The sequence below is a fragment of the Leuciscus leuciscus genome (genome assembly GCF_965113295.1).
Source record: "Leuciscus leuciscus genome assembly, chromosome: 11".
Taxonomy (NCBI): domain Eukaryota; kingdom Metazoa; phylum Chordata; class Actinopteri; order Cypriniformes; family Leuciscidae; genus Leuciscus; species Leuciscus leuciscus.
This window is the reverse complement of record NC_138735.1, coordinates 7,406,766-7,432,929: the sequence shown is the minus strand read 5'-3', so window position 1 is coordinate 7,432,929 and position 26,164 is coordinate 7,406,766. Positions and strand designations below refer to the sequence as shown.

Below are 26,164 nucleotides of genomic sequence, written 5' to 3'. Positions count from 1 at the left end.
TCTTACGTAGCCTTGATTAACCCTGCAGGTAAAATGAAAAGAGGACTTAATGAAGGATGAAGACTTTGATATTGCCTGATTATCGTACAACATATTACACAACACAACATAAAACATAACATAAAATATAAAATATAACATATAACATATAACATAGCATAACATAACATAACATAACATAACATAACATAACATAACATAACATAACATAACATAACATAAATTAACCATGACCCAGTAATCCTTCTTTTAAAGATACAAATTGAATGTCTTTTTTTAAGTTGTTTTAATGTATATGAAGTATATTAATTTACTCTCTGTAATATATATGTATAATTTTTTTTTTTTTTTTTTTTCAGCTGCTGCTTTACAAGCCCGACTCTCGGTTCACTCAGTATCTGTTTATCTGGACTATGCTATATGAGGTTACGGCACTTTCGGTTCAAAGGTTGACTCCAGTCACCAGCCATTAGGAGAAATATGTATTCAATAATGTGAAACCCAAATCATAAATATTATATGACTCTTATCATTACCTTTGAGATGTGTTTGATTATTGTGCATTTAAAGAAGGGAAAATACCTTTTTTAACTAAATATATTTTCTATTCACAGAACATGTATGTGTTCTTATAGAGCTGATAAGAGTCATGGTAAAGCACTACATTTATTTAGTCTTTAACTTTCCAAGTGACTTTCCATTAACCAAAGTTTTTCTTCTACTCTCCATACAAGTACTCACGTTAAGGACTTAATATGTATCTGGAATTCACAGCCTATTTATCTTTCAGAATGTAATGCATTTCTGAGTTAAACAGGATATTTAATGAGTTTGGATGGTGGGACTTGATTTTATCCATTGGGAACACTTGCAGAGTATGGCTGCATCCGAAATCACACACTCTCTGAGAATGTACTTCTTTTGAATAACTCACCACTTTACACCTGCTAACAAATGTAAATTCTGAATGAAATCCTGTACTACATCCATAATGTTGTCATTGTCACGTAACCTACCAGCATCAGTTGTGTCGCTTCACTGCCAACTCCTCTCTCATGGCCTCATGGGATAGTAAAGTGTCCTTCAGAATCTCATACTTTTCCCCTACTGTTTAATATAGGCGACTTTGAATTCGGACATATGCTCTTTTTACATACTTTTTTTTTTCTCACCTACTTTATAAGGAAGCATTTGATTTTAGATGCAGCCTATGTGTTTAACTGCAGAATGGAAATGGATCTGAATGGAAATGTGTTATTAGTGAACATTATCTGTTAACCTAGACGATTGGTGGATGACTAATCAAACATCCTGACCCAATCCTTCTCTCAACTTACTCTTTTTGTCTGTCTTCATTTCAGGACAGTTGAACAGTTGACGAAAGGCCAGGCTGATCTGAGGAAAGACGCACATGGAGAGACACAAAGAAGGAAAGGAAGGGAGAAGAGTGAGAAGGTAAGTGAAAAAAACATCACTAGAAGTTGAGGTATCGGCAGCAGCACAAGAAACGTCCGGAAGGCTGGAAGCAGACGTATAATAAGACGACCTCGTGGAGTCTAGCTTATGCGGGCGTATTTGTTTTCTTGCTTCATTCTGTCAAACCTTTCCTGCTCCGTGGGCAAGAACCTCCAGCAAATCCACCCCGGGCCCCTTCTAATGCTCATTAGCAAGAAGATTAAGACATGTTTATTTACACGCTAAAAGAGTGAGTGGGTAAACAGGAGGGCTTATTTATTAATTTACCCTTAACGTTGAGTGCACTTGACAGGCTGGATAAGAGGGAATTGATGCGAATATGCAGGCTGTGTTTGAAGTGTGCATGGGGATATCTGCCGAGGGTTGAGGTGCCGCGCGACTGCGGGGTGATGGAAGCAAAGTAACGTTCCCGTGATGCCGAGGCAGGGGGGTCAAGATAGGCCCATCCCTAGGAGACCCGTAATCGCCCACGATCGTGTACCGTTTCACTCGGGAGATGAAGCCACCTCTGGATTCCTGTTTCGTTTTCAACGCCCACATCGTCTCAAGTGGAAGCTTGTTGATGGATCTGGCATCTTTTGAATAATACATGGCCTGGATAATGACTAGCACAAAGACCTGTTCAACTATTGTTGATATGAATGTCTCGCTCTCATCTTTTTAGCTAATTGCCAGTAGTTGCGTCTTACAGTACGGGTACTTATGAGATAAGAAAAGAAACGTTATAGATTTACTCACGTTATCGCTGGGTGAGCGAGGGTTACTGAGTAAAGGTGTGAAAGGAGGAAGAAATGGAGGAATAAAAGTTGCCAGAGCAGAGAAAGTTTACAACTTCAGGTGTATTTCTCGACCTTTGAACAGTAAGACCAATAAAGATCACTGACCTTCAGGTTCAGTAAGCGTGACAGTCATGCACTGCCAAGCTTTGGATGATTGGTTCAAAACCAGTTTCCAACAAAACAGATTGCTTTACATTTACAAATTCATTCCCTGTAGAGAGAAATGTGTCCTAATTCAACCCACATAGATCGAGTCTTGATCTCGATGATCTGGTCATCAAGTAAAGGTTCTCAAAGGGGATTTTTTTTGCAGTGAAGCCATACTGTAGATCCTCTTTGAGTTCCACAAAGAACAATTTAGATCAAATTACCACTTTGCTTATTCTTTAATAATCTAAAGAACCACTTTCCACTAAAGAAGCTTCAGTTTCCATTGGATGTTAAAGGTTCTTCATGGAACAATAGATGCCAATAAAGAACTGTTTTTAGAGTGTTGGCTAAGATGTAATGGTAGAAGGTAAAGCAGAGCTTCTTTTGTCTTTGAACACAAACCATTTCTCAAGAAACAGTGCACCTACAATATAGGGCTGTGCAATTAATTGAATTTCGATTTCAATTTCGATTTTTGCTCCCAACAATCACCAAAATAGTATAATCGAGTAAAAACGATTATTTTGCCATTTTCTGTTTTGAAAGAACGCTCTTATTTTGTCTTGTGTTCTGAATGACACGCGCACATCCGCGCTTCCCTATGCCGTAAACTCTCTCAGCTTGAATGTTTAAACTGATAAGACTTAAAAAGAAGTGAAAATGATAAACTTTAGTTACGATGTAATGCTGGCCCGATTGTACAAGTGACAATTCCATCATGTCCCGACTCATAAACGCGAGAGTGTAGTTTCGACGCTTGCCTTGTCCAGCGCATTTTGAGAGACAGAGAGAGAGAGAGAGAGAGACGCAGCACCGCTGAACACTCACGCGCTGAACACAATTGCGTCTTGGAGAAAGTTTTTAAATTATTGATTTGATTTTATAATCTTTGTGGATTCATTTAAGATACTCATACAATCTACATGCTAAAGTGAATCAATGTTTGTGAGGGAATTTCCCGCATTATAAGTGCTAGATCTGCGGGAATTATTAAAATACTCATTGAAGGAGCCTATTATCTGTTACATTATTTATTTTAATAGTTCAAAAAGTACAATCAATGTTCAAATTTCGATTTTTTAAGAATTGTTGAAAGGTGTGTTTGGTGACACTTTACAATAAGGTTCATTAATTAGCATTATAACTAACTTACCTTTGTTAAGATTAACTAATAATGAACAATAATTCTACAGCATCTTAGTTAATATTAATTTCACCATTTACTAATACGTTATTAAAATGAAAGGTTGTATTTGTTAACATTAGTTAATGCACTGTAAACTAACATGAACAAACAATGAACAGCTGTATTTTTATTAACTAGCATTAAAAAAGATTAATAAATACTGTAACAAATGTTTTTCTCATTGTTAGTTCATGTTAGTTAATACATTAACTAATGTTAACTAATTAACATTATTGTAAAGTGTTACCGTGTCTTTTTAATAAATGCAACACGTTCCCAGTCATGTGAAATAATCGTGTTACATAATCGTGATTTCAATATTGACCAAAATAATCGTGATTATGATTTTTTCCATAATCGAGCAGCCCTACTACAATAACTAAAGTGAACTCTGCAATGGTGATTAAGCAGGACATTTGCAGAGTTGAAATTTTGCTGTCTTTTTCTGCACGAGTATGATGCAATTTGACAATGGATGCATCCAAATATTTAAGATTGGGGACCAAAGTGCATTTTTAAAAGAAATCGATCAGCCTAACACGGTTAGGTATACTTTTGAAAAGTAGTAATACGTTATCATTTAAAACATTATGTATTAATAATTAATTATTATTCTATTGTGTTGACTATTTTACAACAGTACATGTACAGTACAAGTAGCCTACTTGATTATAATTTTAACTATTATGTGTTTTTCAATATTACATTTTAAATATTTTAAATGTAATAAATTGTTACTTCATCATTACTAATGTGTAATAATATACACTCTGTATATTTTAAACATATTACATACAAGTTTCAATATAAATTATATTAAAGTATATTTTAGTTTACCATAAATGCTTGTCATTTGGACTACTTTTAATGGTGGAGAAGTGTAATATAAATATAAATATTGTAAATATAATGTAAATATTGGGGGTTGCTTCCCCCCTCAATATCCATGGTAGTTATGTCCCTGAATGTGACCTGATGAACCACCACAGGGAAACCAATACAGCTCAGGGAAAGCTCTTTTTTTTACTCTTTAATAAATGCTACATTTCAGTATCAGCGTGATAATGCAAGATTAATGAAGCACACCACAACTCTACACTGCCTTCATGAGAAAGTACAAAACACACACACACACACACACACACACACACACACACACACACACACACACACAGATAAGAACATACTAGATTAAAGCAGGCTGCTTCAATTTCACCCTATTGTGATTTGGCAGATGATAATTAGGCCATTTCAATTTGCATAACGACAGGAGGTGTTTATGTTTTGTGTGGCGTTGGCTAAATTAGGTTATCAAATGACAGTGGCTTCCTTTGAGTGTTTTAATATGGTGTGATTTCGTCAAATGAGAGCAGAGAGAGTACTAAATGACTTGTTTAAGACAATAGATCTTATCTTTTAGAGATACAATGTGGTCACACGTCATATCTTTGTGTATTTATTGACTTGAACTAAGGGCAAGATTGTCTGATTGAAGCAATGATGTGTCCTGTTAGCATTAACAGTGGCTGTGGTTGCGGTGAGGAAAACAATTCAAATTAAACCCTCAAACTGGCTACTTTGTCTCATGAAAGATAGGCCTAATACACAATATAATAACAGAGCTTTACATATACCACAATACACTTTTCAGCCAAGATTCAGTGTTTTTGTCCTCTGTCCAAACCCGGTTTTAGACTGTTGGTATCACTAAAACACCCATAAAAGACACATTTGTCTTCTCAATCTAATCAGATCTCCATATATATGTCCAGAACAAATACAAATTACACTAGTTACACAACCCTCTCTTTTCATTTAGTTCTGCACCTATGATTAAATCATATATACATACATATAAAGAGCATTTAGCTTTGCCATGATCAACACAGGGCAGTATATGGCAGACATAAACCTCAATCCTGACCATGGAACAGGAAAGTATTTTTACAATAAGTAATGAAAGAGAAGGGTAAAATGTCTCAACCTCAAATCAATAATGCTAATTGGTAATAATGAATTCAATTTTACAACTACATCAGTTAACCACTGGAAAAGTGGCAGTGTGCAGTCGGTTTGGTGCGAAGCCCATACTAAATTTGAGTACCACAAAAAAGTGACCAATCTAAATGGATGAGGGTCTTTTTTCCCCTCTAAATATGATTCGTGTCAGGTAACCTAAACAATAGCTTGATGTGGTAACATCTAAATGTACTTTTTTGACGTTTGTGACATTTTTTTATACTTATATTCTTTACTGTATATATAGGCCTACTGTGATATTAGACTACGTAGCCTATAATAAAAGATAATGAATTTCAAACCTGAACCAAACATATTTTTATTCAAAGATCAACAGTCTGTCATTAATCTTTAGTCTGCCACAAAAAACAACAACATTAAAATCATGAACTCAAATGTCATTGTGAAAAAAATAAGCCTTATGCCAAAATTATTACAACTAAATTGTCGGTCATTAAATATAAGAAAACTAAATAATTGTGAAGATGGTTTGCTTTGTGTAACCCGACATCAGACATTAGGCCGATGTATTTTTAGTGGCGTGTTGGGGTTCCAGTACACCAGCCATGTCAACGAAACGAATAAATGAAAATTAGCTTATCAATGCATATCTAAATTCGTGCCTACGGTATCTTTGTAAAACTTAAAAAAAGAAACAAAAAAAGATGCTGTAGTGTAGCCAATGAGCAGCCGGCTGGGGCTGGCTGCAGGACGACTCAGCCTCCACGGACAGGTTTTAATGTTTTATCAGACAGTAACTACTCAAGATAATGCTTTAGTATAATTTTCGGGACAATTAATGCCGGATTCGGGACAACAGCTTGGATTTCAGGACGTCTGGTGTCTGGTCACCCTACTTGATACACAGTGATACGAATGATGGCGCCGGTTTTTCCGTATCAATTCCATTGCGAGTCCTCATACTTTTAAAGTGCATGCAGAGTGGATTCGCAGCATCTTCTCGACATGTCCACTACATGAGACAATAACTTTATTTGTTGTGCACTTTAAAACTTTGCAGACCTTTTACCTTCACAAACAACGTTATTACACACTGCGTGAAAGGTAATATTCAAAAAAGCTAATAGATGCACTTTAAATCTGTTTTGGCTCACTCATTGAATCAGTAATTTTTTGCTTATTTACTAAACCAAAAGTTTACGGATTTGGAATCGGAAAATCATTACTCATTAAGAATCAACTTACCCTTCCCAGTTTTACTTCTGCCACTATCTGTTACTAGTTCATTTCAGATGTTGTGTTCAAATTGACAGGGTCGAAATATTAATAACTTATTATGCTGCAGTCAATGTTTTTGTTAGCTTTTTGTTTTTCTATGGATAAATTTTTTTGCATGGTAAAATAAAACCTCCAGCTGTAGTTTGCCTTTTTTGCCAAATAATTTTGTCAGATAAATACCTTAACCAAGTTTGGAAAACAAGTTTCATAAAAAAAAAAAAAAAAAAAAAATATATATATATATATATATATATATATATATATATATCTCATATTTCTCATATTTTGATTGTTTAATCAAACTTGTAGGGCTATTAAAAAGAAATATCCCCCCGGACATCACTTTTGGCCTCTACTGTTATTATGTAAATAAGTATATATAAATTACCATACTTTCATGTATTACAGACGTGTATATACATCAATGCATATTTTATATAAATATAAATTATTGTTAATTTAAATAATATACATTGTCATGTTTGAAAGCACTAAATTAAGTAATAAATGCCTGTTGTGATGTTTAATATGAAAATAAAGGTACTTATTCATATAATAAACAAAATGAGTTATACATTAGGAGTGTCTTTTACCTTATTTAGCTGTAATAATGATATTTATATTGCAATTGTCACGTCTTGCATACGTTATATCTGCGAACAATCGTACAAAACAAACCTGGGATTAATTAAACAAAAATTTTAATTGCATTGTCTTTTACTGTTAAAATTACAATCATGAACTATTTTAAGGAATAGTATGCACAGTATATCCTGCACAGCGTTCAGTATCCATTTCACTTTGGTTTTAATGAGATTTGCTCCACACTTCCACAAAAAGTGTGATCCCAAAATGAAAAGTGCTCCGATCACAAAGCAATGTACACTTGCTATAAGTGAGGTTCAAAAGCGCAGGCCCGCGAGCCATCAGCGTAGCGATAGAAAGTTGATTGACGTGGAACACGGCGGATCCACTCGGGGCCCCTGACCCGCTCTATGTGTGAGAGCCTGAAACCTGATGACGGCCAAATCCAGTGTGGAATGGCTGCAGGCGGTGACCTGCACTAGAGGGGTCACGGAGAAACAAAGAGCATTCAGGTACAGAGCGAGACACTCTCCCGCTCTGATAAGAAGGGCGAAGAGGCTAATGTACAAGAGTTTGCATTGTTAGTATTCAAGACAAAGATGAATGGAGCAGAGGGTTTCTTTCTTTTTTCAGCTGTGGAAAAAGGGTGACGGAGGTGATTGACAGGTGCGTAAACACTCCAAATCCGAGTAGACATTCCAGAAATTGCAAACAGTATGGAAAATATGCCATAAGCAGCAGCAATAATCCTCTTTTGTGTCAAGAAGCTAACGTTTAATTCACTTCTCATTCACAACACAATTCACCCTTTCACCAAGTAGGATTGCAAAACGAACACACACACACACACACACACACACACACACACACACACACACACACACACACACACACACACACACACACACACACACACAGTTTTGCTCTCTCTCTCTGTTTTACACACACCTTTGCCTCAAAAGCATCATTCTGCACCCTAACTTGATGTTTACAGAGTTAGCACAGAGCGACACAAACCGCGGTGAGCATTTTTCAAACGCATAGATGATCTGGGGTTTGCGTGTAGTAGTTTGTTCTCAGAGTGTCGTCAAAGAAACCCCGGATTACTTTCTACATATCCAGTTACACAAAAGAAACAGATTAGCTATTGAGTTTGTGCCTGTGAGTCATATGGTTCCCGAGGAAGCTTTCTCAAACTTACATTGAGGAATGAGTTTTCGACTGCTATACAGGTGAACAGGTGAAATACTGTGGCTCCAGTAACACCAGTAACACCAGTAACACCCGCAACGCCTGCAGGAAGGTATCCCTCATCAAACCTCACTGAAGCGGGAACGGTCGCGTGCTGCTAGCCACGCTTGGAGAGTTAATGAGGGTCAGAATGAGAAAGTTCACGCCGCTGTTTTGGAGTGATAATATTTTTTAGTTCTTATGAGTGACGTTATCAAGTCGACTGTGGTTAAGGAAGTGTTTTTATGGACAAACAAGGTGTTTATAATGAGTAAGTGAGCTGAGAGTGAAGCTCTCTCCGTGTTCACAGTGAATCAGATCTGGGATATTGAGGATGAGGCATATAGTTCTTTTAGTTCTTCGCAATGAGTTTATACTTCCAGATAGGCACGGCATGTAAAATGCATACGCTGCGTCCCAATCCGCATACTATCTGTCCTAAATAGTATTCAAAATTAGAATTAGTGTGTCCCAAATCGTAGTGTGTTAAAAGGAACAGTTAGAATCCGAAGTGCAGATCCGAGCACACACTAACAGATGATATTGTCCACAACCCATTGTGTGGTGGATGAGGATTTGATTAGAACTACAAACACAAATAAAAAGTGTTAAAAAACTACAAACATGGCGGATGTGCGAGACCAACGGTTAAGTAGAGAGGGGTTTGACTTGAAGAACCAACCTGAAGAAATAATATTTATTCAATGTAATTCACATAATGTTATTTCGATATGGCAGGAAATTCAATTCAATTGAATGTGGAGGATTTGAAATGTGACAAGATGATTGACAGGGTAGTTTAAACGGTGACAGAGCGGTCCGTTAAAGACGCAATTATGACAAAGTAGTATGTCCCAAAGCTTACCTACTCTTCTGATACACACTCAAAAGTATGTACTTTTTCTTCACAAAAACAGTACTTTTAGGACATAGTATAAGTAGGCGAATTTGAATACAGCGATTGTCTTATCTTGTAACTTTTGAGTGGAATGTGTGCTATTGGTCATGTAACGCTCAGTCAGTATAATGATAAACGCTTTTACGTTTGCACAAATTTAGACGCAATTTTTTTTAATTATAAGTTATCCCTAAAATCAGAGGGAAAAGTCAGATCAAAGCTGAATTTTCAGCATCATTACAGTGTCACATCATTCTAGAAATCATTCTTCAGAAATCTGTCTAATATGCCAATTTGCTGCTCAAGAAATGTTCTTACTGTTGAAAACAGTTGTGCTGCTTAATATTTTTGAGGAAATCATCTTTACTGTGATTTTTTATCAATTTAACATATCAAATATCTCAACAAATGAAAGGTTTTATATATGTGAGGTGCATGGATGCTTTTTAAACCGTATTAAAGGGGTTCTCATGTATGCTGATCACTTGTTGGCTCTTTCTCCTTCACTATTTTGGCTTCAAAACTAATTTCAGACAATTAAGCCGAAGCCTTTAAATCAAAGGTTCAAAACAAGTCAGTGAGTCCAAAATTTAACTGTTAAGTGCATGGTGTTGTTTCCAGAAAGCCCTATAGTATCATGGTGTTGTTTCCAGAAAGCCCTATAGTATCATGGTGTTGTTTCCAGAAAGCCCTATAGTATCATGGTGTTGTTTGGCCTAGTTCTCATTTCCTGTTTCATCATAAATATAATTTCTTCTTTTCTCTGTTTCTTTTACTATAGAATTCAATCGCTCTAAGTCCATCACTCACTCTAGGGCCTAATTATGAGCTAGCTTGAAATAAATACATGTATTTTACGAAACAACCTCTGTTTTTTTTTTGTTTTTTTCATGCATCTCTACAGTCTCTACTGCGCTCAGGCTGGGTTTAGAGGGGCTCTTTGGGATTGACTGGCCCGAGATTTACTGGGTGCAGTAATTGCGTCTCATTAATTCTTACAGTAATGCAGGGGAGCTATACAGGCTATGCAATTAGCAGGCTGAGCCCTGAATAGAGCAGTTAATCAAGGGACAAAGGCAAGAGCTCAGCAGCCATTAGGCACAGAGGATGTCGGCCCATTGTCAGGGACATAAGGAATGCATGCAGACGTGCCTTCATTTAGGACAACTCAGGCAGGGGAGAATCCAAACCCTCTCCAGAGCTTTTCAGCTCCCTACTTAAGCAAACTTCCTGCTTTTTCACGCATTTCAGAAATAATGCTTCGACAAAAACTATAGAAACTCTTTCCTAAACTGACATGTCAGGAGAGAAATTAAAAAGGAAACTTTATTGTAATAATCGGTGTGCCTCAAATATCCACGTATCTGCAGCTAAACTAAAAAGGTTAAACATAAATAAAATCTCTTTATTTTTTATTTAGCTTGGTGATTAGCTTATGATTTTAGGTTTTTCATTTAGTTCATTTTTATTATTTTTTATTATTTTATTTTATTTTTTGCTCTCTCTCTCTGTTACACACACACACACACACACACACACACACACACACACACACACACACACACACACACACACACACACACACTTTCTCTCTCTGTCTCACACACACACACACACACACATTTCTCTCTCTCTCTCTCATTTTATATATTTTTTTTATTTTGCTTTGTTTTGTTTTATTATCCATTTCTTATAGTTATTTTAAAATAACATTCAAATATAAATTATTGAAAAAATCAAATAACATACAATATATAGTATGTTTTTTAAAATATTTTATATATCTGAATGTTATTTTATATATATGATACTTTTTTAATATATTTTTTTAAATTGGTTTCTTTTCATTTTTAACACTCATTTCAGTTCATTTCTCATCCAATAGCGTCAATGCATTATACTGCAGAATATTAAGTGTTCCCAACTAAGCAAGTCAGAGGCGATAGTGGCAAGAAACCCAAACGCCATCGGTGACAGAACTGGAGAAAAAAAACATGGGGAAACCAGGCTCACAAATTTCTGTTCACAGATCCAGGTCTATTGCAGTCATATCTGTCGAGTCAGGAGTTTATGAGACCTTTTACCACCTCGGAAGAGCCGAGCGAGGGAGAAGGATGAGACATCACCAGAACACTCTACCTTATCTTCCCTTTCCTCTCTCTCCCTGTACTCTATTCCCTTTATCTCCCACCGCAGATAGTCACTCTGCAGTAAACCAACCTCTCCCGGCCATTAAAATTAAGCATTGGATTATTGACATGTAATTAGCGTGTCTTTCTTTTCAAGAGCCACTGTAAAGTTTCCTCCTGCAGTTTCAGTGAAAGGATGAGTCTTTCACTCATTGTTGCTCAGATATAATAGTTTAGCTATATAAAAAAAATAAAAAAACTGTATGATGAAAAGTGCCTTAAACCACAGACTCGGAAAATTCTATTTATCAAATAATGCAGCTGCTAAAACTTTATCAGCATTTATTCTCACAAGTAATGCTGTCTTCCGCTTGTTATCTTTGTCGTTACGGAGGAGACGGCGCAGCGTTCGGATTAGCTTTTGGATTATGCAAACATGTCAAAATATATGTGCGTAATGAGCTGCAAGATTCTCTTTCAAGACAATTATGACTACACGCTCATATTTATTTATTTAACGTCTCATGTTTAAATGATTTGCCCTCGTAATTTTTTAGCTGGGGAATTTTTCCTTTTCTTTTTTCTTTTTTTTTTGTAATCCACAATCAGTCAAAGCGTAGCACAACACTATGCACTTTATTAATAAATACATCTCACACAACACTAAAAAAGGTTACACTTCCTTCGCAGTTGTCAGTTCCCCTGACAAATTCCTCTTGAAGCTGAATTCCACTGAATTCTAACCCGCGGATTAATTCCTCTCTTACTTATGCAGTTTTCCCTCAGTTTTACAGACCTGTGGTTTGACAACCTGTTTATATTAAGCCTAAGTAAATCAAATTCGGAAGTTGCCTGGTAATCTCATTTTGTTTACAGCAAACTTTAGGAACAGCAGCTTCCCGTCTGACTTAATTTCGTCTGTTTGCAGACAGGCTTTCAATTTAATGGGGAGTAATAAGAGATAATTTTTAGTAACCTACATTCCGTGTTGCAGGCATCATCCTGTCACAGAAAGTAGGTTGTAGACACTGGGAAGGTATAGTGAAAACTTCCGTCACCCACTTGTGTGTATGAATAGGTAGAGATGCAGGCGAGAGATACTTTCAAGTAATAGTTCACCCTGACATTAATGCTAGTCATTATTTACTCACCCTCATGTTGTTTCAAACTTGTTTGGAGAGACATGAAGGCAAGTCGGTCTAAAAAACACGTTTAAACTATTCCTTTAAACATGCTTGAAGGGGAGGAAAGGTGTCTGACAGATATGCTATTGAAACTAGTCATTGATTTGAGGGATTAGTTTCAGTAATTTTTAACCTCCCACCTTCAATTCAGAACAACATCTGCCACCATTTTGTTCCCAGACCTGGCAGAAAGAAACACAGGTGAGAGGAGCAGCCAGCGTCCTTTGCATTGTTGGCTGGCCTGTATCAGGATTGAAAGAAAGTAGTATCATGTCTCGTCTCTCTGAAGGATCTCCTGGTGGTCTCCAGTTTCAGAGAGTGACCATGAAGCTGTTTCCCAGCGCCTCTGCTCCATGCCTCATTGAACAGACATATCAGTGCCCTTTTGTGGAGGTCTCACACATCCGGACCCTTTCCGCCACACCCCATAACAGGCCATTTGGTAAACTCATGAGCAAAAAAACAATGGGACAAGCCCAAAATGTCTAAACACTATGGGTCAGATTCACTAACAGCTTGCGTCAGCGCAAACCCTCTTTCGGCGTTAAAAAACGACTGTCAGGATTTACTAAAGACACACGGTGAGAATTAGCGCTGAAAAGGCGTGAACAGGGTTATTTTTTATGGCTAACCTTATTGCACATGCATTTGAAGGAGTTTCCCTTTCAGACGCAAAATTTATGGGAGGACATTATTTAAATTAACCAATAAAGTGATTTACTAAGGTTTGCGCTAGTCAATTTACTGGTATTTGCGCCATTGTATACCGCCCCAAAAAAAACATGTTTTAAACCAGACGCTAATTTGCGCTGCTCTTGGTAGATTGCATTGGTCAATATGGAAATGATCTGACTGTGTCTGTGTTCTTTCATTTGTGAGTAAAATTTCAGAAATTTCCACTCCCATCTGTGCTTTTTTGGAATTGCGCTCTCACGCTAATTTGCCCTGTTTAGTAAATCTGTCCTTAAGCTTTTAATCATTTTAACCACAAATTATTGGTCAGGAAATTGGCAAAATTTAAGCAAATGCACTACTTATAAAGCCATTGCTGTCTCAGAAAAACATCAAAGATGTGAATGAAGCTTTTGGCAGAATATGGGGAGTTTGATTCAGAGTGGTTCAGTAGAGTTGTGTGTGAGTGATGAATCACAATGAAACATGAGTTGCATAGTGATGCTTCAGAGCGGTGTCTTTGGAAATCTGGTGAGAAATATATTAATAAATGCATCTCTACCAAGGTGTAGCGACTTTGTGGGGAGCATTTTAGTTGCTGGGCTACTTCACTGTGAAAAGTCATTTAATGCTTTGGAGTACAGGAGAATATTGCAGATTGATTTGCTTCCCACAAATAAAAAGTTGTTATCTAAAGAGGAATGATCAGATGTCATTTTCCAACAAGACAATGCTCCTGCCCAAACTGCAAAGACAACCAAGAAGTGGCTTGAGAACAAGTCTATCAGACTCATGTTTTGGCAGATTTGAACCCTATAGTGAATATTTGGTCTTACATTAAACTCAAACTAACTGAGAGACATTTGTCAGCTACTCATGAACTGTTTGAAGCCATTAACATTGAGTGGTACAACACTGATTCTTCTTCTCCTGTAAAAAGCTGTCTGCAAGTTAACTCACATGGCTTATACATTTAAAGAAAATCTACAGTATTTGTGCAATTCTCCAATTTCCTGGTCAGTGATTGGTGATTAAAATGGTTAAGACCATTAAAAGACTACATTTCAGACTACTTTCACATTCAAATTTCATGTTCAAATTTGACCAAGCAAGCACCACTGACAGGTACACTAACAAGTTTATTGATGCTCATACTTTGCGCTTTAGCTGTTAATAAACAAAACTGCATGCATTTTGCAGAAGACCATTGTTGCCGCAGCTCCTTCTCTGTTATATAATTTTATATATTGTATATGATGATTTACGCAGGAACTTGGTTGTTGTCCCGCTCAATCTAAAATAGTCAGAATATAAACACTTATTATAGGCGTATTATAGTCATTCAGGATAAGACAAAAACATGGTTTGGAAGATGGAATCATTATGTTCTTGATTATATAAATGTTGTAAATTTAGAACAAAAACAAGTTACATAATGTACCTTTAAATGCATGAAAAAACAAACAAAAAAAACAGCAGAAGGCCTGAATGAAAATGCAAATTCACTCTCTGACAGTAGGTGGCGTTTATAGAAATGCTCAAATACTCCAGCTGCTGTACACAAAAAGCTTTTCGCAACTATTAATTCATCACATTAATTCCATGTGAATGTTTGTGTTTTCCTGAACAGTCACATTAACTTTCATTCAAATTTAATGCACCAAATGTCTGCACTGAACATATGATGTAAACAGGCCGAAAGTATTAAAATTGGTGTATAATTTAAATGTGTCTGCTATATAAATTAATAATAGGCTACCACAGATAATGAGGGTCAAAGAGGTGAGCAATACAACATTACTGGAGCAGGGATCTGAGCCATATCTAGGGACCAGATCAGTGGCGTAGGCAGAAATTGTATTTTGGGCGGGCCATTGAAAAAGTGAGTGGGCCTATAGTTTTTCTTCGAAAAAAAAATTACTTAAATAATAATTAAACCTTAGAGAGTAGAAAAAAGAATATACAAACTGCAAAAAACAGTTACACCTTTATTTCGCAATATTCGGCAAAGATAATAACAAAACACTGTCTAATCATCAAGTTCAACCAACAGAGCTCAATAAAGGCTGGACAAACCACTAGACAATAACCTGTCTATTTTATTCAGGTTAGTCAGCAGTGCAAAGACAGTTCACCCGAAAATAAAGTAACGTTAGGCTAAAAGTAAACGAAATTCAAATAATGAAAACTCTCAGCAGAGCACGGTTTGAAATAAATAACAACACACTCCCTTAATTTCTGTTAAATCAACCATATACAATGCAATCAGACTGGTGGAAATTAAGCTTTTGTGCCCAAAAAAATAGCAACTACAAAAAATAAAACCAAGAAAACTGTCCATACCACTTTGATGAGAAGCTCCTTCATTTTTCTAATTTTCTATTCTTGACAGTGCGGGGAAATACCTTCAGATTGGGTTGTGAAGGTGGTTCATCAATTGCAGTTAGATCGGCGGGTAAACCCGCGTCAGGCTGACCGGGAGAGAGCACTGGCACTACCGCCAGGGAGAGAGCGGCGGCCGCCACCAGCGCCTGGCCTGACTAGCCTTCTTGTGGGTTAATGAGTCTGAAGAACTGGGCTGGGTAGACTCGGCAGACTCGGTGTCTTCTTCCTCAACTCTTTTTTTAAATTTTTTATAAAACATTAAAGAAACTTGTTTAGCCATTATTGTGGCGATGTTAATACATTGGCTAAAGGCCGCCAGACCCCGCCGCTCAGAGAGTCTTCCTGTCGCCTAGCAACCATAGGCTTTCTACAACTTGCTTCAACAATTCCATTTTATTCGGAAAACAAATTAAACACACATACCAGTCAACAATAAATCAGGTTTATATTAATATATTTTCTTAAATACATTTGAATAATACAAATAAACTAAAAATGTATTTTGATCAAGCTTGCCTGGGCGGGCCAGCGAGTAATGTGGGCGGGCCAGTGCCGCCCTGGCCTATTACTGGCTACGCGCCTGGACCAGATTATTATAGAGACTTGTGAGTGGGCTCTTTGACATGAGCAGGAAAGCAACCACATAGCAACATGCTAAAACCAGTCAGAACACCTTAGCAACCCCAGAACAATGCCCTAACAACTAGGGGTGTGCAGCGAGGCCAATATCTGTATCTGTAATAATCTCAAAACTCTTTGTATCTGTACCTGTATTGATGAATCCGGAATATTATTTATTTACATACCGAGGAACATGTGTTATGTCTGGACAATCATCCACAACCTCAAATAAGAGGACTCTATAACAGCTGAATATGGAAGTTGAAAGAAAATAGCTAAAAACAACTTTTACTATGCATACACATTAAAATTTGAACATATTAAAAAGAATACATGCTTGCCGTCTCAGGGAGAGAGTAAGACAGAAATACATATCATATCATACAATAATATAATACGTTTAAATAAACACATCAAGTAGCAGAAAATGTGTATGATGTATTATATTAGTTCATATCACTCTTGTCAAAGCTTTGATTTCTGAGAGACCCAGAGACGGCAACTAATTCATATTAATATTAGATTTGCGATTGCGCTCTGCTCGTTTCATTAATAAAGTTTACACTTATTCACTTCACATTATTGCATAGTGATTTTAGTGGTTTATGTAGACAATAATACATGCTATGCTATCCCCTTGCTCAACTATTATCCAGCAAACTCGAGGAGTGAATGGGTCTGCCGAATATTCGGTATTCCTTTTATTCGGTAAAATTTGTTATTCGTTTCAAAGCCATTATCCGTGCCTTTCCGAATAAGGTATTCGTCTGCGGGCACATCCCTACTGACAACCGTCCTCAACACCCTAGTATTATTTCAGTGTTTTTCGCATGGGCAAGGACAGCTCATGTTGTCTCCAAAAAATGTAAAAGTCTAGTATGGAAGGTGGAGCATTCTTTGTTTGCAACAGTGCCAGACACATTGACAAAGGAAAGGTTTATGGATGTTAAAGGGTCATTTAGAACAAAACTGAGTATTTAGAGGTACATTTTCCCCAAATACAACTCACAATGCAGTGTGTATTCCAGTAGCTAAGAATGCACCTCAAGGATGCAGATGTGTGTTTTGTTTCTGAAAGGAGAGAATTAGGGGATACTGTTCGGCCTCATTATTTTGACCCTCCCCGTAACCTCTTCTATTGTTGTCTGCAGGTGCTAATGATTATGTGGCCCTCTAAGTACACTAGCTCATTTGCTCTAGTGGAAATAAATGACTTCTTTAGAAGCCTTCCCTCTTGTGTCCCTGATATAATTTAGTTTGGGTTGAGGGTCTGACAGTCTGTTAAAACCTTGAAGATTTTAGCCCAGTAAGAAAACAATGTTGGTTTAATTCTTGAGGCTGCCTGGCCACCTGGCTCCACAGAAGGAAAAACTCACAAGAGTTCCTTTCATAAAACCAAGGGAAGTGTCTTATATTGCCTTATTGGTTCCTGTGCTTTATGTTTGTGTTGGCTCCCTGAATTCTGTAGGGTGTTTTTTTTTTCTTTTCTGTATGCGCTGGTATCTAGGCCTATGGCGGCCGTCTCCGATCATGTGTTCTCTGGTGATGATGGGATGGACAGCAAGATTTGTCCTCTCATGTCTCAGCTTGACTGTCTCTCAAATTGTGTCAAGAATGTTCAAACACTATCTCATGATGACAGAAATGTGCACACTTCAATACATAAATGCACACTGTGATATTGGGTCTTATTGTGTGTGTGTGCCATTGCAAGGGCTGGAGTATGAACCTGGGCAGTGGTGCTAGTGCCGCAGGGTTTTAGATAGCTAGGGGCCTTTAGGCGGTCCGAGAGTGCCAAAGGAAGCTGACCACCGAGGCCTTTGGTGTATCCAAAGCTAGATGACCGCCCAAGGGCAACTTGGTGCATATAGTGTGTCTGAGCACTGGGCCCCTGAGCACATGCAGTGCAAACTAACCACTCGGCCATACATTGCAAGTTGACTACATGAGTCCACTTGCCTTTCAGCACATATATCACAAGCTGACTGCTGGGGCCTATAGGCCCCTTGGCCCATACAGCTGACAACCAGGGCCCTCGGGCCCTTCAGCGCATATGACACAAGTTAATCACTAGGGCCCCCAGATCCCATGGCTCGTACAGCGCAAGTTGCCTACTAGGGCCCCTTTGGCACGCACAAGTTGACCACTAGGACCCCTGGAAACGTCAGCATATGTGGCCCAAGATGATAATTAGGGCCCCCAGGCACCTTGGTGCAAAAAGGACAAGCTGACCGCTTGGGCACTGGGTTTCTTGTTGCACACAATGCGAGCTGGCTACTTGGGACCCCTGACAGCTCAGTGCACCTCAAGTTGAATGTTAGGGCCCCCTGGCCCCTCAACGCATGCACCATGATCAGAACACCTGGGTCTCTAATTGCATACAATTCAAGCATAAAATAGGGTCCTCTCAGAGAGTGCAGTTTTAACTGAACACCCAAGTCCCTAGGGTCCTCTGCCTCCAACGCAGTGACACCAGGGTCCCTGGCCCCCTCAGCACATAGGCAAGGCAAAACACCGGTGTATCATATTTTTGAGTATCACAAGATTTTCCCATGGTGATTACACTGTGTCTGTGGTGTTCTTTTGGCGCGCCTAAGAAAACTATTGGACGTCTCCGAAGGCCCAGATTTTCCCCTAAGTTGGGCATACAGCTGAGCTCCTAGTTGGCAAGATACAATATGAACACATCATCGCACAATCCCCCTCATCTCAGTTTCTACAGTAATCCAAAAACATGAACTCCAGGAGGACCATGTTTCAGCTTTGGACATGGACTGCTTCCCAAACAAGTTATCTGCACACTCCACTGAAAATGCTGAGCTTAGCACACCTCATAAATGTTTGCTTACTGTACTCTCACAACTCACAGTTCAGCCTAAAGCCATTGCCAAGTCCTTGTAATGTTGTTTGCTAGTAGGTATTCCTACTCGACTGCAATATCCAACTGTATCAGGGGGCGGATCACATGAGCTCCAGTTTTTCCATTTGTTGGTAATCACCGCGTCAGCTCATTTGCAAGTTGAACTCTGCTCAAGTTGGTTGCATCATCAATGTTCGTTGTCGCTCATGACATTTAAAAATGACACTTCCAGTTGCTTTGCAAATAGCTGTCAGTGTGAACATCCCTTAATCCTGTAATTCAGTTTCAAATTACTATTACAAGGGTGGTGCAGTGTCTTAGTGGGTAACACTGTCGTCTCCCAGCAAGAAGGTCCCTGGTTCATGTCCCACCTGATCCAAAGACATGCAGGATAGGTAAATGGGTGGCGGGAAATCCAGAGTGTTTCCCTGTATCCCCAGGACCCTTCATAGGACAAGTGGTTTGGAGAATGGATTCATTTATCCGTTCTCTCTCTGTCTGGTAATAGAAAATGCAAAGATATAGTATGGAAAAATGTCCGGATAAACTTTGTATAATCAGTCTGATAACAGTGTGCTTGGTGAATAAAGGAATGTGTGTAAATGTGAAAAGAGAGAGAGAGAGAGAGAGAGAGAGAGAGAGAGAGAGAGAGAGAGAGAGTGTGACATGGTAAAGCATAGATAGAAACATATCAGTCTTGGTTGATGGGTGATCTTTGTGCCCAGTGTTGGCCCAGGAGACATGGACAACGACAAAAGACATCAAAAGAGACAACAAGCCAGTACACAGTGTAGTCGCAAATGTCATTGTTACCGAAAGTGTGAGATGAAGGGAGAGACGACACCGTAAATGAGCAACACGTCCATTTGGACTTTTGATACATTTTTAAATTCCCAGCTTTCATGTCATGTTCTAATTCTTTATGCAAAACCAATTTCAGACAACACAGTGGAATCTCAGCGCGACAGGTTAAAAATTAATAAGCCTGTCAATGCGGGAGCATTATGTTACTGTTTAACCGCACGCTTTGTTAAATATTCAATCTCAGGAAAGCAAACATTGGATCCCTGAACTTTTAGCTTCACCTCCCCCTGGTGTGTGTGTGTGTGTGTGTGTGTTTACTCAGATGCCTGATGTTTTGTCTTAATTGGGATTGTATCTACATGACTTTCAGGCGGTGTGCTACACCGATATAGACTAGCTAATACATTGTTTTCATTATTTTTTATAGTTGCCCGGAAAATTGAGTCGTGGTGTCTTATTAAGGAACCTAATTTAGAGGGTGAAGACATAACCAATTATATATAATTGGATGATTATCACACAGTCTTCAAAAGACACCTTTCTGACACTGCCACCTCTGGAGACACATTTATTGGACTGTGAATGACTCAATACTTTTGGCTCCCCAGTTTGCACTCAACGGATCATGATTAGCATTGTATGAACCACAAACAAGCTGTGAAATCACTGCGGTGGATTTAGGTTTTTAAAAAACACTAAATCGGCACCATTTTGTGGTTTTTGCCTGGAATGTGTATATATCAGTCGCCTCGTCGTTGCTCTCTCCCACCACAAGACCAATTCCAGACTATTCCATCATAAGCTTAATACACCTCATAACGCAGTTGTACAGTGAAACCAAAATTTATTCAGACATTTCTCACATTATCACAGTTTATTCGCTATATAGAAAATGGTAATACAATATGACAAGTACTCAATATCAAATCAGTTATTTCACTGGTTTTGGCAATCCTTCTGTTAGACTGTTTCACAAATGAATTAGGTTGAATATCTGTCAGCTGTTAACTTAAGTACACATTTAGATAACACCAATTTAGGTCAACCAATTACCAAGCAATGCTTCATTTTGTTCAGTCTGTGGTGTAAAAAGGTCGCATTAGCAATTAAAGAAAAATCACTTTAGCAAAACATGGTCAGGTCAAAGTGTCTGAATAATTTTTGGTCCCAATTTTTTTTATAAATATTACTGGTAGTCACTGTATGAAGAATTTTTGGGTATAATATGGCATAGTTTACTTTATTTTGCTATCCTCACTTACATGCATGAACTATAATAGTGTCCTGCACCCACTAGTAAAAAACAAAAAACAAAAATGATATCTAGTGTCTGAATAATTTTTGGTCTGACTGTATGTTAGCAAGACGTTTTTAAAAACCGTGCTAACTGACTATTAGCATTCAGAATGAAAAAGACAATTTTATGATGATTAATGATGCGTGCGCACCAGATGTATAGACGTTTTAGAAACAGTTAGTTACAATCTGAAACTTTTTCATTCGTCATTGAACAAACATCCGGCCGGGCCGCTTGGCTACGGAGCGCACCGCCACCCCTGTCAATCTCTGGTGGTCAACAAAAGACTTTAGTAATATCTATTGTCACTTTACAACTGTGTCCTACATGCCGTATGGCCTGGCAGCAGTGACAGATGAGGTGAACACGGTGGGGCTAATTCAGCATGTCCTCTCCCAGCAGGCCTCCTTACACAACGCTAATAGGATGGGACCCATTGTCTGTGGGCCAGGACCACCATGCTCCTCACCATCCACACAAACACAATGACCCTCACTGGGCCTTGTCTCAGCGAGTGAGTCTTTTCAACCCTAGAACAACAGAGACTGATCAGGGCGTCCGTGCAATGAAGGATAGCGCTGAGCTACCATCATATATTCACATGCAGTGGATAAACATTTTAAAAGCCATGAGAACATCTGCATATAATATAGCCATTTTTAAATGTTCATGATCTGACAAAAATGACAGCTAATGAGGCATAGCTCATTAGCATGTTAATACAGTTGCAGCTTGCAAAATGCTAATTTCTTAGGCAAAGTTAACCACATTCACCAATGACTAGCCAACTAACCTCCACTAAATGATTGTGTAATCATCTGATACGCCTTATAGGTCTTTATTTTACGAGTCTTACTCACAGTTTTACAGTTCGTAAGTAAAAAATAAACCAGAGTCTTTATGCCATTACAAACGGGATTGGATGTAGCAGTCAGGAATTATTTAAAAATATAATAAAATGTATGAATTTAAAGTAAGTATGTAAGTAAGTAAATAAATAAATAAATATTGTTATTGTTAGGATATGAGTAAACAATTCAGTTGCATTTAATGGAGGTGATCTACTTTATACCTTTACATTTTGTTTAGGGGCATGTGGTGATGTTCTCCGTTCTCCAGCTAAAAACACCATTATCATTGTTATATTATCATTGGTAAAATAATAATGTCACACAATCTCCTGATATTAAATCAGCAAAATGTGTGATTCCTGTAGTTCAGAAAGTAGCAACAGGTTCAGGTTTTTTTTTTTTTTTTTGTAAGGTTATAGGTTAATGTGATAAACTGTTGGCTATCATTTTACATGTAGATGTAGAGCAACTATGTGTACTCACAAATGCTTGAGGTTTTAGTTTCAGAATGCGAAAGACGTCTGCGCGGTACACACAGGTGTTTGTTCCTCTGGAGAGAGACCACTGTTGACCTCTGCACTTTCAGCCAATCACAAGCCTGCAGATCTCTTCAGCTCTAAAGCTATAGGGAGACAGAGAGCGTGAGCGTGAGAGAGGCATCTGTAACAGAAATCTGAATCCAGGTTGAAGATTAAAGCAGCCTCCTATCTGGCGCCGGTACTCAGAGAAATCCATATCGTTCCTCGGCGCTAATGTTTCCTCCGCAGAATCAAGCAGGGCTCTGCTATCTGATTGGGCGCTCATTCTGCGATGGAACGGGATGCAAGAGAATGCAGACAAGCCTTTGAAATGGCCTGATGTTCTATTAGCAATTCTAAACAGCTCTCTCTGTCACGTAACACTTTTCCCACATCAGCTTATATTTCACATTATGCCACAGAGTGTATGCGCGGATGCATTCGGGCTTCAGACTGTTTTCGATGCAGTTTGGGTGCACATGCTTGGGTCCCGGAATTACAAGTAGTTGCATAGGTTTTCACCTGGAAACACAATGGAATTTGAAACTGTGAACTTCAAAATGAGCTAAAATAATCATTAATATTTTATTAATTATTTCATTTAGAATCAAGTTATTTTAGGCAGCTTATTATGTTTTTCTATTTATTTATTTCTATTTAATATTTAATTGTTGAATCATTTATTACCAAGTTACTTTATGTGACAAATGATATATATATATATATATATATATATATATATATATATATATATATATATATATATATATATATATATAAAAAATTCAATGAATTATATTTCATTTTGAATCAGTTGTCTCAATTAGTATAAAGTTACATTGTGGGAAGTCATTCCTTTTTTTACAGATGAAACAATCAAATATTAAATATAATTAATTTAAAAATATTTATTTAAACTAGAATCGAGATATTTTAGGTGGATTTGTACAAAATTTATTTGGTGGATTTACTGTATAGCATGTCAAATGTAAAAAAAATATATATATATATATATATTTAAATGATTTGTACTTAATTAATTTGAATTATATGTAAAACAATATATAAAATGAAATACATTTAATATTTTATTATTTATTTAAAATAGTATTGAGTCGTTTTAGGTGGATTTATCTTACTTTATATAGCATAAAACAATAATATTTAATTAATTTGTATTGTATTTAATTAAATATGCAATAATAAAATTGTATACATTATTAAAAAATGTTTTACAATAATTAAATATATTGTAAAATATAAAGCAATAAATATCAAATTATTATTATATCTAATTAGATATTATTATATCTAATATGTTATTAATATTTCAACTAATGATTAATTATTAATAGTTATTATTGTCATTATTAATCACAATTGCCAAACTTCATAATTTCTTGGCAGCTTTATCTTACTTTACATATTATGTCAAATTTAAAACTATAATTAAATGATTTATATTCAATTCTATGGTATTTTTTTAGTATCAAGTTACTTTAGGGGACTTAGACTTATTTTATTATATGTTAAAATGTAAAAATCTATAATTAAATTTATTTAATTATATATCTTATCTTATTTAATATAAATATATTAAATATTAAATATTATCTATTTATTTTATAAATTTGGTTTAAATAATCTCAGTTAAACTAGCTTTTTTCCCTTTTCAATGGAAGTCAGTAGGTCAGTGTGTGTGCGTGTGTGTGTGTGTGTGTGTGTGTGAGAGAGAGAGAGAGAGAGAGAGAGAGAGAGAGAGAGAGAGAGAGAGAGAGAGAGAGAGAGAGAGAGAGAGAGAGAGAGAGAGAGAGAGAGAGAGAGAGAGAGCATAGTAGTGTCCGTGTGAATGTGTGTATGGTTTGTATGACAGATGGACACTGGCTCAGCCCTTTTGCTCGTGGAAAATTGAAGCCACATCCCCACTGACCTGATTACCATGGTAACCTTTGACCCAGAGGTCATCCACACACAGAGCCTCATGCATTCATGCAGCCTTTCAGCAGCGAAACAAACTCCTACAAGAAAAAAGCAGTGTCTCATTTAAAATTCATAGTCTTAGGGCCCACAAAACATACATTTAGCATGAACTATTGTATACGGTCAACAGGCAGCGTTGCAGACGTGCCCGGAGTAAACATATTGAAAAAATGTCAGTGGAGGCGCCATAATTCTCATCTGACAGGAGTGTGTGGAAGCACTCAGTCCCAGGGCGGGTCTCTGACAGTCTAAGTATACACTAAAGCAGGTGTATCTGAGCCATAACAAACCCACTCATCCTACTCAAACAACACTGCCACGGGAAACAATTCCGCTTAGGAAGGGAGGACACTTTAAGGTAATTGCATGGTGTTTCACGGAGCCATGCTTATTTTTTTACAGACCTAAAATATAACCGCAATTTACATCATCCCAGGAAGAGTCAGCTTGGTTGAAGCAGTTTTCTCGTGATGATTGCTATTTAATGGTTTATTTGTGTTTGTGTATTAAATAAATAAATAAATAAATAATGATAAAGCATTTAAATCTTTTAAGCATTTTAATCTTAGTGAATATTAATTTCTAGATTTACTAATAAAATATTCAAATCAAAAGTTGTATAGCTAATATTATTTCATGGACTTGAGCTAAGATGAACTAAAAACAAATATTGCATTTTTATTAATTAATTAATTATAATAAATACTAAAACAAATGTGAGTTAATGTATTACTAATGAGATCTCACTGTAAAGTATTACCAGAATTAATAAATATGTATAAACAAAATTCTTAGATATTTCAGAAACTTTGAGCTTAAATGTTAATTAAATTTGTTAAACATTAAACATATTAATATTAATGTTAAACAAATGTAATATTAATTAGGTCTTAAGGCAAATAATAATAGAAAATAAAGTGAATAAATAGAGAATACATTTTAGTGATTAAATGTAGTAGTAAATAATATAATATAATATAATATAATATAATATAATATAATATAATATAATATAATATAATATAATATAATATAATATAATATATGTGACCCTACATGTGACATGTAATTTGGAGAATGGATATATAATATAATATAATATAATATAATATAATATAATATAATATAATATAATATAATATAATATAATATAATATAATTAATATAATATAATATAATATAATATAATATTATATTATATTATATTATATAATATAATATAATTTAAAGGGGCTATATGCATCTTTTTCCCCAAAATAAATGTAACAATAGCCTTTTTATTTTACCATTTATGACTCAAA

At 36.7% G+C, this 26,164-nt stretch overlaps 2 long non-coding RNA genes across 3 annotated transcripts in view; one reads left to right on the top strand and one right to left on the bottom strand.

Moving 5' to 3' along the window:
- Positions 1-19,057, bottom strand: part of LOC309509628 — a 59,741-nt gene extending 40,684 nt beyond the window's left edge. The window contains exon 1 of the long non-coding RNA XR_014209950.1: positions 15,891-19,057. This is a non-coding gene — a long non-coding RNA (uncharacterized lncRNA). The remainder of the gene's footprint in view (positions 1-15,890) is intronic.
- LOC309509611 overlaps positions 1-26,164 on the top strand; it is a 65,870-nt gene that overhangs the window by 2,291 nt on the left and 37,415 nt on the right. Inside the window, exons 2-3 of one of the 2 annotated variants that reach the window (XR_014209932.1) lie at positions 1,362-2,844; positions 3,977-4,218. This is a non-coding gene — a long non-coding RNA (uncharacterized lncRNA). Of the gene's footprint in view, positions 1-1,361; positions 2,845-3,976; positions 4,219-26,164 lie in introns of those variants that run through there. The other variant, XR_014209931.1, reaches the window with a different exon arrangement.